Genomic DNA, 13,311 nt, shown 5'->3' with positions numbered 1-13,311 from the left:
CCATAACTACTGCACCCTGTGCGCCTAGAGCCTGTGCTCTGCAACGAGAGAAGCCACCGCAATGAGAAGCCCGTGCACCACACTAGAGAAATCCCACATGCAGCAACGAAGACCCAACACAGCCAAAAATAAATAAAATTTACATTAAAAAAATAAGTATATACAAAGAAAATGATAGTACAAGTGATAGGAGGGCAAGGCTGGCTGGCTGGAGCTAGGAGCTCTGCTCTGCTCACCTATGACTCCCTCATCTATTTTGGGGTCTCTGGTGGGGTTGAGCTCTTGGGGAGGCTGTGCGCTGGGCCCATGGCTTGTCTTGTTTCCCAGGTAAGAGCAAAGTCACAGCCTAAGTTGATAAACTGTGTTTTCCTTTACTCTCAGACAACTACCATGCTCACAAGACCTCTGACACCGGATGTGGGGTTTTTTCCCCATCTCAACCCATGCTCTGACACCAGCTGCTTGTCCTGTGATTCGGTTCTGTTCGGACAGTAACTGGAGTTAGTGCGGTCCCCACAGGTTCACAGCTCAGTCCCATAAGGCTAACTTCCACTTCAGACGCCAATCACAGGTCCCAGATTCCCTAAACCTTCGTCTGACTGGTCTGTAAGGTGGGGTCCTCACAGCCCCTCCTTGGGTTTGATAATTTGCTAGAATGGCTCATAGGACCTCCTGAAACCCTTCCTTACATTTACCGGTTTATGATGAAAGAATATGATGAAGGCTAGGGCACATCCAGATGGAAAGATGCATAGAGTGGGGTCTGGGGAAAGGGCACGGAGCTCCCTTGTACCCGCCGGTGCACCCCCCTCCTGGCACCGCCATGTGTTTGTCGAGCAACCCGGAAGCTCTGCGAATCCCTGGTGCTTTTATGGTGGCTTCATCAGGTAGGCATGATGAGGTAGGATTATTAACTCCACCTCCAGCCTCTCTCTGCTCTCCACACAAGGGGAGCAGGGGGCTGAAAGTCCCAAGCTTCTAATCATGGCTTGGTTTTTCGAGTGACCAGTCCCACTCCTGAAGCTCTTCAGGACTACCCCCTCCCCACCCGCCACCCGAGTCATCTCATTAAAAAAAAAAAAAAGATTCATTTACCCATGAAATTCCAAGGGTTCTAGGAGCTCTATGTCAGGAACCGGGGGCAGAGATCAATATATATTTCACAATCCATTTTTCGCACACTAGTCTTCCAACTTATAAATCAAACTGTGAGGTTGGTTAATGTGATGAAATCAATCCCTGGAACCCACAGTGTTAAGGATACAACTCTAGATCTGGGGTAACCACCATCCCAGCTCTACTAACTGAAGTTTAGATACAGCTTGATCAAGCCTTTCCTGACGCTTCCTGTGTGCCAGGCTCTAGGGGGCCAGTCATTGGGAGTACAGAGCTGGATCTGACATAGTCACCGAACTCGGGCGCCCTCACTCCAACAAGGATGACAAAGCCTGAAGCACAGCACGTCGTGCATGGTCCCTAACGGGAGATGCCTTTGTCCCCGAAGTTCTGAGGAATGAAGAAACCATTCCTCCTGCGGCTGAGTTAGGGACCTTTTACGTGGGAGGTGACATTTGCATGAAACCTGGTGGAGCTAGGGGAACAAGGAGACTCCAGGGAGAGAAATGACCCCCACAAGGCCCAGAGACACAACAGAACTTGTGCAAATGAAACAGTCCTCACGGGAGGCTAATGCAAGACACACGTGCAGCAAGGATGAGGGCTGGAGGGGCGCCCGAGAGAAAGTGGGGCTGCAGATTGGGAGTGAGGGGGAAGCTACAAGGTGTGTGTGGTTGACGGGCTGTACGGTTGTCCCCAAAGAAGATCCAGACGCTGGAGCAGAGCGTTCTAACCAGTGAGAGTTTTGATATAAGAGCAACTTATGAGCAACTTCAAAAATCAGTAGTATGGTGACACACCAGGAAAGCCAGTTTGAAAAAAAAAAAATTTTTTCTTGTCTATGTCACACGGCATGTGGGATCTTAGCTCCCCAACCAGGGATCGAATCCGCGCCCCCTGCAATGGAAGCGCGGAGTCCTAACTACTGAACCACCAAGGAAGTCCTGAAAATAAATTTTTTAAAGATGCCATTTACAGTAATAAAAATTACATGTCAAAAATCTTTTAAATTTTAAGAAATTAGTGAAGGACAAAATTTTAAACATCCATTGACAGCAGAGAACTACATGTTCATGGATGGGAAGATTCCATCTTAAAAGCACGAGTTCTGTCCAGATTCATCCAAAAAGTCAATGCTATTTCAATCAAAATCCCGACAGGTCATTTCCGGAAGTTGACCAGCTGCTCCTTAAACTCGGAAGGAATTTAAAGGTCCAAAATGGCCAAGACAGTTCTGAAGAATAAAGAAGAGAAGGTCTTCCCATAGCAAATGTCAAGATTTATTATAAAAATCGTACTTAGGCCTGTGGTCCCGGATCAAAGCTAGAAACTTGGAGCAGAATAGATAGAGGCCGCAAAAGAATCCCAGGCGTGAGAGCTGGGTACAGACAGATGTTTGAGAAATCAGTGAGGCGATAACAGACTTTTCAGTGCGTGATGCTGGACCAGTTGGCAATCCACATGGCAAAACACAAAAGTAAATGTGTTATATGGCAATCATAAAGTATTTATTTTGCTTCGATTTGCCTCTCAGTGGATAGTGGCATCTGTAGTGACTCTTGGTCAGTTCCCGAGGGGAGCACGCCCCACACCCGCACCTCGAGCCTCGCCCTCCCCTGGTCGGGAGACGGCCTCGCCCCTGCTGAGACTGAGGTCGAAGCTCCCAGTCCTCCTTCCATTGTCATCTCTTAATATCTGGCGTCTTCTCTCTAGATTAAAGTCCCTTCTCCTTCCCTCGCTGCCTTATTCTCTCCCACCATTCATTCATTCATTCATTAATGGTACATTTGAAGCCCTCCCACTTTCCCCAGTACATTTTTCTTTTCCTTTCTTTTTCTTTTATCTGGCCACAGTGTGCGCTTGTGGGATTTTAGTGCCCCAACCAGGGATCGAACCCGGGCCCTCGGCAGTGAGAGCACAGAGTCCTAACCACTGGACCACCAGGGTATTCCCCTTTCTATTTTTTTATTGTGGTGAAATATACATAAGATTTACCATCTTAACCTTTTTTTTTTTTTTTTGAGGTATGCGGGCCTCTCACTGCTGTGGCCTCTCGCGTTGCGGAGCAGAGGCTCCGGACGCGCAGGCTCAGCGGCCATGGCTCACGGGCCCAGCCGCTCCGCGGAATGTGGGATCTTCCTGGACCGGGGCACGAACCCGCGTCCCCTGCATCGGCAGGTGGACTCTCAACCACTGCGCCACCAGGGAAGCCCCATCTTAACCATTTTTTAAACGTACAGTTCATTGGCATTTAATACATTCATAATGGTGTGCAACTGTCACCACCATTTATCTCCATAACTCATTTCATCTTGTAAAACTGAAACTCCGTTCCCATGACACAATAACCCCCTATCCTCCCCTCCCCCCGGCCCTGGCACCCACCGTTCTACTTTCTGTCTCTGTGATTTTGACTAGTCTAAGTACCTCATATAAGTGGAATCATGCAGTATGCCTTTTTGTGACGGGCTTAGTTCATTCAGTATAATGTCCTTGGGGTTCATTCACACTGTAGCGTGTGCCAGAACTCCCTCTTTTTAAAGGCTGAATAATATTCCATTGTATGTATGTGCCATACTTTGTGAATAAGGCTGCTGTGAACATGAGCATAAAAAATATCTCTTGGAGGGCTTCCCTGGTGGCACAGTGGTTGAGAGTCCACCTGCCGATGCAGGGGACACGGGTTCGTGCCCCGGTCCGGGAAGATCCCACATGCCGCGGAGCGGCTGGGCCCGTGAGCCATGGCCGCTGAGCCTGCGCGTCCGGAGCCTCTGCTCCGCAACGGGAGAGGCCACAGCAGTAAGAGGCCCGCGTACCACAAAAAAAAAAAAAAAAAAAAATCTCTTGGAGACCCTGCTTTCCATTCTTTTGGGTATGTACCCAGAGTGGAATTGCTAGACCATATGGTAATTCTATTTTAAAATTTTTGAGGAACTGCCATACTGTTTTCCACAGTGGCTGCACCATTTTACACTCCCACCAACTGTGCACAAGTGTTCGAATTTCTCCACATCCTCATCAACACTTGTTATTTTCTGGTGTTTTTTGATAGCAGCCATCCTACTGGGTGTGAGGTGGTAAATCTTCTACATCAAGCTTAACACAAAGAAAATTCCAGCTAGAATAAAGAACTAAATGTGAAAAGGAAAACTTTAAAACTCTTAAAGAAAAAAATAATAGGCAAGTGTCTTTATGACTTCCAAGCAAGGAAGAATTGCTTAACCAACACGGAAAATGCACAAACCCATAAAGGAAAATATTGATAAATATTACATTGAAATTAAAATTTTCTGTATGACAAAATGCAAAGACAAATCATGGGCTAGAAAGTGACGTTTGTAAGATACATGTCCATCAAAGCTCTGTAGCTAGAATATATAAAGAACCACGTATCAACAAGAAAAATGTAACTCAGAAAAATGAACAAAGGATCAGAATGAGAAATTCATAGAAAAAGTAACCCAAGTGATCAGTAAACATGAAAAAGTACTCAAACTTACCAGGAAAGCAAACAAAGAAAAGTACAATTAGGTGCCTTTTCATACCCAGCAGACGAGCCAAGATTGGCAGGCAGATCACACTTGAGTGTCGGGAAGGACACCAGGGAAGGGTGACTTTTGCACACTTTGAAGAGCACGTTAATAATATCTAGCAAGGTTGCAGATGGCGTGTCATATCCTGTGGCCCTATGTTTCCATCTCTAAATACATACTTCACAGTCACGCTGTCCTATACAGTAATCACCAGCATCGTGTGACTCTTGAAATGTGGCTCATCCAAACTGAGAAATTTGTTTCGGATTTGAAGACTTCATGAAAGAAATACTGGACGTCCCTGGTGGCACAGTGGTTAAGAATCCGCCTGCCAATGCAGGGTACACGGATTCGATCCCTGATCCGGGAAGATCCCACATGCCGCGGAGCAACTAAGCCTGTGCACCACAACTACTGAGCCTGCGCTCTACAGCCCACGAGCTACAACTACTGAGCCCGCGTGCTGCAACTACTGAGGCCAGCGCGCCCAGAGCCTGTGCTCCGCAACAGGAGAAGCCACCACAACAAGCCCGTGCACTGCAACGAATAGCCCCCGCTCGCCGCAACTAGAAAAAGCCCGCGCACAGCAACGAAGACCCAACGCAGCCAAAAATAAATAAATAATTTTTTTTTTTAAAGAAATACTGTAAGGTGTTTCATTAATGTATTGGATATATGTTGAGATGGATATATTGGCTATGTTGGGTTAAAATATGTTATTAAAATTAATTTCATCAGTTTCTTTTTATATTTTTTAATGTGGCTACTAGAACATTTTATGTTACATATGTAACTCTCATTTGGGGCTTTATGATATTTCTACCAACAACGCTGCTGTGGAGAAACTCTCACTATCATACAAAAGAGACGTGCTCAAAATGTTAACTGCCCTATTGTTAGAAATGGTAAAAATGGGGAAACATTAGTGCCCACCAACAGGAAAACGATGAGAAACACACATTGCTGGAGGATTTAGACAGTTAATAAAATATACGTAAAAGAGAAAAACACAAAACAATCCAGTCTGTTATTACAGGGAGGGAGGAAAGGGTTCAGCTAAAGTGAAAGTGTAAAACATGGATGGAAGGGATGTGTCACATCTTCCAGAGAGCGATTGGCCCTGGGAAGAAGAGGACAACAGGACGAGCAGTGCACACAGAGAACATCAATGCACCGGGAACAGCTTATTCCTTTAGATTAAAAACCAAATATTCTAGGCAAACATGGCAAAGTGCAAACATTTGTCATATTTTCCAATCTGGTTGCTTGCACCACATTATTTATGTTATGTTGTTCTCTACATGTTTGTGTGCTTAAAATAATTAATAATTTTTTAAAATTAATTAATTAATTTATGGCTGTGTTGGGTCTTCGTTTCTGTGCAAGGGCTTTCTCTAGTTGTGGCAAGCGGGGGCCACTCTTCTTTGCACGCACAGGCTCAGTAATTGTGGCTCACGGGCCCAGTTGCTCCGCGGCATGTGGGATCTTCCCAGACCAGGGCTCGAACCTGTGTCCCCTGCATTGGCAGGCAGGTTCTCAACCACTGCGCCACCAGGGAAGCCCTAATTAATAATTTTTTAAAGAAACAGGTCGTGAAGAGTTTTGTATCCCATGCAGAGGGGTTTGGACTTTGTTCTTTTGGTCAATGTTCAAAGCCATTGAAGGGTTTTAAACAGGGGACGAGATGTCCATTTAGAGGGAGCGTTTTGGTAGCCTCGTTTTAGGCTCATCCAGGCCAGCTAATAAAAGTGAAGAAGAGTATTTCATTGCTTCTGGCACACACTGTTTCCCCATGTTTTAACAGCTCTGAGATTGGGCTATGCCATGTTGGCCAGTCAGCAGTCAGGGCGTGGGTGTTGCTGATGCATCAGGACTTGCAGAATGGGCGTCAGGAACCTGGATGAACATCCTGGATACGGTGGAGCGGCCTTAAATGCTGCCTCACCCTCACTGCGCTGCTCGTGGTACTGAGACCGGTGATGCTGGTAAACCTGGGCATCAGTGACTCTGAATCAAAAAGTGATTTAGAAGGAGTAAGTTCCACACATGCGTGAGTTTTAGAAAAGCATTAACTTATTGATTCGGCCTATATTTTCCTTTTTATATATGCACAAGAGTGGAATGATTTTTCTTTTTATTAAAAAAACAATTTTTTTTAAGTTCCCTGGTGGTCCAGTTGTTGGGACTCCACGCTTTCACTGCCGGGGGCCCAGGTTCAATCTCTGGTCAGGGAACTAAGATCCCACAAGCCTCAAGGCCCAAAAAAATTTTTTTAAAAAACAACTTTTAATCGTCGTAAAATACACATAACATGAAATTTACCACCTTACCCATTTTTAAGTGTACAGTTCAGTGGCATTAAGGACATTCACCTTGCTGTGCAGCCGTCATCACCGTCCGTCTCCGGAACTCTTTTTGTCTTGTACAGCTGGGACTCTGTCCCCATTATGCAATAACTCCCGTTCCTGGCCACCAGAACGAAACCAGTCTCCAAGTCTCACACAGGTCCGTCCGATTGGTAGGACCTCCCTAAATCACAGCCGAACTCTAGTCGAGGCTGGAGGGTAGCGTTTTCAGCTCTGCAGGCTCTGCCACACAGTGAGGCGCCCCGAAGGGGGCAGATGGAGGTGGGGACCACCCTGCCATCCGTGCTGTAAATGTCCACTGGTCCTGGTCCAGAGATACACTGGGGAAGGATTGTTCCAAACAGGGAAACCCGATCAGAGGCGAATTCTGTGAGTTTGAACCACCAAAGTCGGCCTCACTGAACTCTGACCCTAGGGACCCAACCCTGTAATTCCCAAGGGCAGCCACTGCAGGGTCTCCCATCACAGTGGAACCTCGCACATCCTCCAGGACTAAACCTTACCAGGGCCAGTCCAGGCTGAAGACCTCATGCAGATAAGGCCCATCAAATCTCCCACATTTGCTGCCCCTGGGACTTGGCTAGCCTTGAACTTTTCATCTCAATGAATTGCTCTTCTAATGCATTTCCTTTTCCAATGGCCAGAGCGCCTCTCTGCCCTCCCAGACGTTCCCGTCAACACGTGGTCTGCGGCACTCAGCTGGTGGTTGTGCTATTGACCCATGAGGTGTTGTGTACGCCCAATTCTCTATCGTGTCAGCTTGTGAGTTCCCTCCTCCTTTTCCTCAACAAAAAAACGAGGAAACCAAACAACCACAAATCCCTACAGCTTTTCTCCAATTCTCAAGATTTCATCCACTTTCAGTGTTCCTGTCACCAGCGGTTGTGTCATCAGCAGAGTGCTTCGGGGACGATCGGATTTTGATATATCAAACTGGCAAAAACACATTAAAGGAGATCACAGTAATCCCAGCCCCAAATCCAAGCAGATAAGGATTATATTACTCAAGAACGTACCCCGAGTGACAGAAACGGAACTTATCCAGTGGGAAGACTCATTAGCATTCAGCAGCCAGGATTTCAAGTCTCACCGCTTTGGGTAGTGGTTTTATATATTTATTTCAAAATCGTCTGGAAATCTCCGGCTCCTGGAGGTGGCTCCCTGTAAATCTTTTTGAAAAGACACAGTGTTGTCATTTGCTCTCCTCTGCTGATGTTTCCATTTCCTCAGGCCAGTCCAGCCTTTGACACAAAGACTATTTGACGACAGATGGCTCTGTGAGCTCCTGGTGAGGCCATATCTCACTTTTGGAATGCAAGTGATAACCGGGTTCCTCTAGAGCCTTATTTATTATACTGTTATTCCACACAAACTCATTCGATGTAAAACGTTCTGCCCGTCAACTTGAACCCGCTCTTCCCCAGCTGTCGTGCTGGCAGCTCAAAGATGGTGACAGATGACGCTGATGGACAGGACGCCTGCCATCTCCTGCTTTCCCAAATTAAAAGCCGGATGCTTCCCAGCTGAGGGGACGTGCTAGAGAAAAGAGCTAAGAAGGCACTCTGCAGCATCCTGCAGTTTAATCACCGTAGTAGCTTACTAAGTGGCGTTCGCAGGGTCCCGTTGCCAGGCCTTCCTAGCACTTGTGAGTGTACTTAGGCCAACGGTATGAAATCAACCGAAAGCAGACCACATCACTCCCTCCAGAGCCACGGGAATGCTGTCAGTCTTGCATCCTTGTCCCAATGTTTGCCAAGGACTAGTTCTTTCTCCCTTTTCAGAGGTGCCTGCATCCGGTCTCCAGCTCAAACATTTCTCATAGATGTTTTGGCAATAATATAAGAAGTAACGATTTATTCAATCACTCACTTAACAAAGGCACGCAGAAAATATCTAATGGTATTATTTGCTGTTCTGTGGAAACACACCTAAAGGATTGGATAGACTGTCTGTGCATGGATTCAATCAGGACATTACCTTTGGGGTGAGTCTCAGAGAACCAATAGGAGTTTGGCAAGCGGACGCTGGGAGCTCAGTAGTTCCAGGCATGCGTGTGCCAAGGGAGGTTCATGACCAGGTGATCATTTTTACCTGTGAGAAATTAGAATGTTCTTATAACAAGAGAGCTCATGTTAGGCTCTCATGTCTCACATTCTGAGCCAAGGTGACCTTGAACCTCAGCAAATCCCCTTGGGAGGATGTGGGAGAAGGAAGGCTATTAATGTACATCATAAGAATCAGGGGACAGGTGCCATGTTGGCACTGAGGACAGGCAGCAGAAAAGCCAAGATTATGATCCAATGAGAAACTCATCCTCCACGCCTGGAGGACAAGAGTCCAAACAGGAGGAGAGAGGTTGCTGGGAAGGTGGTGGGGTAGGAAGCCCCAGGACTCTGTCTCCTCGCCCAGATTACAACTGCACTGGCAGGATGTGGCTGTTGTAACTGCCTTTGAATTCTGGAGCCTATCCAAAGGCTTGCAACTTCCAGGGGAGGGTTTGGATGGTAAACTGCAGTTAATTCCAGCCAATTTCGGCTCCCAGCATAGTGGCTGATACCCACCCCCGACCCTTAGCCACATGGCAGGCAGCTGTGCAAGAGCTCCTGGAGCAGCTTATGGGCAGCTTTGGGGAGCCAGCGTGGGCAATAGGGACCTTGACCTCCAAAAACTGGGGCTCTGTGTTCTGATTGCTGCTTCTGATCTTGGAGGTGCAGAAACATAGGTAGGTGGCCCATGTGGAACCCCCTCCTCAGTGTTGCAAGCCCCTCCCCCTCCAGCTGAAGCAACGTCCAAGGGAATTAAAGGGCCAGCACCCCTTTTTTCCACTTCCATTCATTTTTCTGCTTTTCCCTTTTGGGAGCCAGACATTTAAAGTCTAGGATTTTGAAAAGAAACCACAAATACAGGGGAATTTATAAAGTCAACACATAAGACCAGAGAAAGGTACATGCCCAAGGAAATATGCAGGTTTAAAAAAAGACCTGAGAAGATCGATGTTTATACCTCAGGCTTATCCCCACCAGAGACACAGCTTACAACAAGCAACAAAACAAAACCAAAATGCAGCAAATCCTGAGGAAGGGGGAGAATCTGATTTCCAGAGTTACTACATTACTAGATTCAAATGTCCAGTTTTCAACAAAAATTCACAAGGTGTACAGGAAAGAACAGCCTGTTCAAAGGAAGAAAGAACCTGACGGAAACCATCACTGAGAAAGACCAGATGGCAGAATTGCTAGATGACAAAGACAACTGTCTTAAAGATGCTCAAAGAACTAATGGAAGACATGGAGAAAGTCAAGAAAACAATGTATGAGCAAAATGGAAATATCAAAAAAGAAACTAAAAAGAAATTCTGGGGCTTCCCTGGTGGCGCAGTGGTTGAGAGTCCGCCTGCCGATGCAGGGGACACGGGTTCGTGCCCCGGTCCGGGAAGATCCCACATGCCGCGGAGAGGTTGGGCCCATGAGCCATGGCCGCTGAGCCTGCGCATCTGGAGCCTGTGCTCCGCAACGGGAGAGGACACAGCAGTGAGAGCCCCGTGTACCGCAAAAAAAAAAAAAAAAAAAAAAGAAAAAGAAATTCTGGAGCTGAAAAGTGCAATAACTGAAATTAAAAATTCACTAGAGGGATTCAAAGGCATATTTGAGCAGCCAGAAGAAAAAAAAATCAGTGAACTCAAAAATAGGACAATTTGAAATTATTGAGACTGAAGAACAGAAAAAAAAATTGAAGAAAAGTGAACAGAGCCTAAGGGACCTGTGGGACACCATAAACTGGACCAACATTGTGGGCATCCCAGAAAGAGGAGAGAGAGAGAGAGAGAGAGAGAAAGGGACAGAGAGATTATTTGAAGAAATAGTGGCCGAAATTTTCCCAAATTTGATGAATGACATGATTATAAACATTTAAGAAGCTCAGCAAACTCCAATAGGATGAACTCAAAGAGACCCACACCAAGACCCATTATAATCAAGCTATAGAACAGCCAAGACAAAAGGAGAATCTTAAAAGCAGCAAGAGAAGAGTAATGCATCACATACAAGGGATCCTCAGTAAGATTATCAGCAGATTTCTCACCAGAAACTTTTGCCCAGAAGGCAGTGGGGCTGTTATATTCAAAGTACTGAAAGAAAAACTGTCAACCGAGGATCTTATACCCAGCAAAACTGTCCCTCAAAAGTGATGGAGAAATGAAGACATTCCCAGATAAACAAAAGCTGAGAAAGTTGGTTGCCGCTAGACCTTTCCTGCAAGGAATGCTAAAAGGAATCCTGCAGATTGAAATGAAAGGACATTAGACAGTAACTTGAAGCCATATGAAGAAATCAAGATCTCAGTAAAGATAAAGATGTGGGCAATTGTAAACACTAGTATTATTTTAACCTTGGTTTATAACTCAATTTTTTATATTCTACTTGATTGAAGAGACTAATACATTTTTAAAAATATTAGCTTAAAAGCTATTATTATAACTTTTGTTTATAATTTTGTCTTATATACAATGTAAGAAATTAATGCATAAAAAATTATTACTAGTTTATGTTTTGGACACACAACGTGTAAAGACATGTTTGTAACATCAATAACTGAAAGGGGTGGGGACAGAATTGTTTAGGAGCAGAGTTGTTTTTTTTTTATGTTATTGAAGTTAAGTTGGCATAAATTCCAACTGGTGCTATAATGTTAGGATGTTAAATGTAATCCCTGTGGTAACCACAAAGAAAATAGCTACAGAATATACACAAAAGGAAATGAGAAGGGAATTAAAACATTTCACTGCAAAAAATCAACTCAACACAAAAGAAACCAGTAATGCAAGAAATGAGGCACCAAAAAAGCTATAAGGCATCTAGAAAAAAAAAGTTAAAATGATACAAGTAAGTCTCTCCTTATCAGTAATTATTTTAAATGTAAACAAATTTAACTCTACAATCAAAAGACAGAGATCAGCAGGATGGATTTTAAGAAACATGATCCAACTATATGCTGTGTACAAGAGACTCAATTTAGATTTAAAGACACAAACGGGTTGAAAGTGATAGGATGGAAAAAGATACTCCACGCAGAGAGCAATCAAAAGAGAGCAGGGGCAGCTATAAATAAGCTGGTCACAAAAAGACAGATGCTATATGATTTCATTCATATGAGTTCCCTGGAGTAGTCAAATTCATAGAGATGGAAAGTAGAATGGTGGCTCCCGGGAGGTTGGGAGGAGAGGGAAAAGGGAAGTTAGTGTTTAATGTTTTAGATTTGCAAGATGAAGAGTTCTGGAGATGGGACAGTGGTGATGGTTACACTGCAATATGAATGTACTTAACACCCCTAAAAATGGTGAAGATGGTACATTTTCTGTTATGTGTATTTTACCACAATTTTTTAAAGTGTTATTAAATTAAAAGAAAAAAAAACTAAATTGGAGTCATTACAGTCCTAATGTACCAAATGATAGTCTTTTTTTTTTTTTAACTGTGCACCATGGTCAGATAGGTTCAGGAAACACTTTGTTAAACCTCCCACGCATATGAGCTTCTGAAATTCTTGGGGAGGTGCTGCATGAGGAAACCCTTGTTTACCCTTTTTTTCATGGAGCAGTTTGATCTCTGCGCTTCAACAGCCCTGGTGTAATCAAGGAGCCGAAGGTGTTTGAAACACAGCCGTCTCTCACGTGCCCTGTTCCTGTGGTTGCTGGCTGGCCTGTAGGAAATTGCCGCTGGCCACAGGCCCACATCCCTGTGTGTGGTGAACTGTCCATCTAGTGGCCCCCAGTGACCCTCTCCCCCTGGTAGTTAAGTCTTTTGAATCTGGCCTGGCCCTGTGACCTGAGGCGGAATCCACATGGTGCCAGTTCCAGGCCTCAAGCCTAGAAAGGTCTGGCAGCTTCCACTTTGGCACTTTGAGGGAAGCCAGGGCCCGTGTCAGAAGTCTGGCTGCTCTGAGCCCACACTGAGCTGTGAGGGAGCCCACGCTGGCCTTGTGGGCAGGACACGTGGACGAGAACTGAGGAACCCAGCCAACAGCAAGTTGTTCTGTTCAGCCTCCAGCCTTGTGAGCACCAGAGCTGGTGAGTCTGCGTGAAGCCAAGATGAGCTGCCTGCCCAAAGTCCACGTTGGGAGCAAATAAGCAATTGTTTTAAGCCTCTATGTTTGGGGCTGGTGGATTTGTGCAGCGATAGATACTCCAAACCGCATGTTTCCTGTCTGGCTGAGTGAGGTCGTGAGCAGCCCAGCTGGGGCTTCTCATTACCTCCATTCTCCCTTCCCCTGTGGTCCCCTCTTCTTCCCTGATGATCTAA

This window comes from Stenella coeruleoalba (assembly GCF_951394435.1).
Source record: "Stenella coeruleoalba genome assembly, chromosome: 15".
NCBI lineage: Eukaryota > Metazoa > Chordata > Mammalia > Artiodactyla > Delphinidae > Stenella > Stenella coeruleoalba.
The sequence above is the reverse complement of the archived record's forward strand: the minus strand, read 5'-3'. Positions refer to the sequence as shown.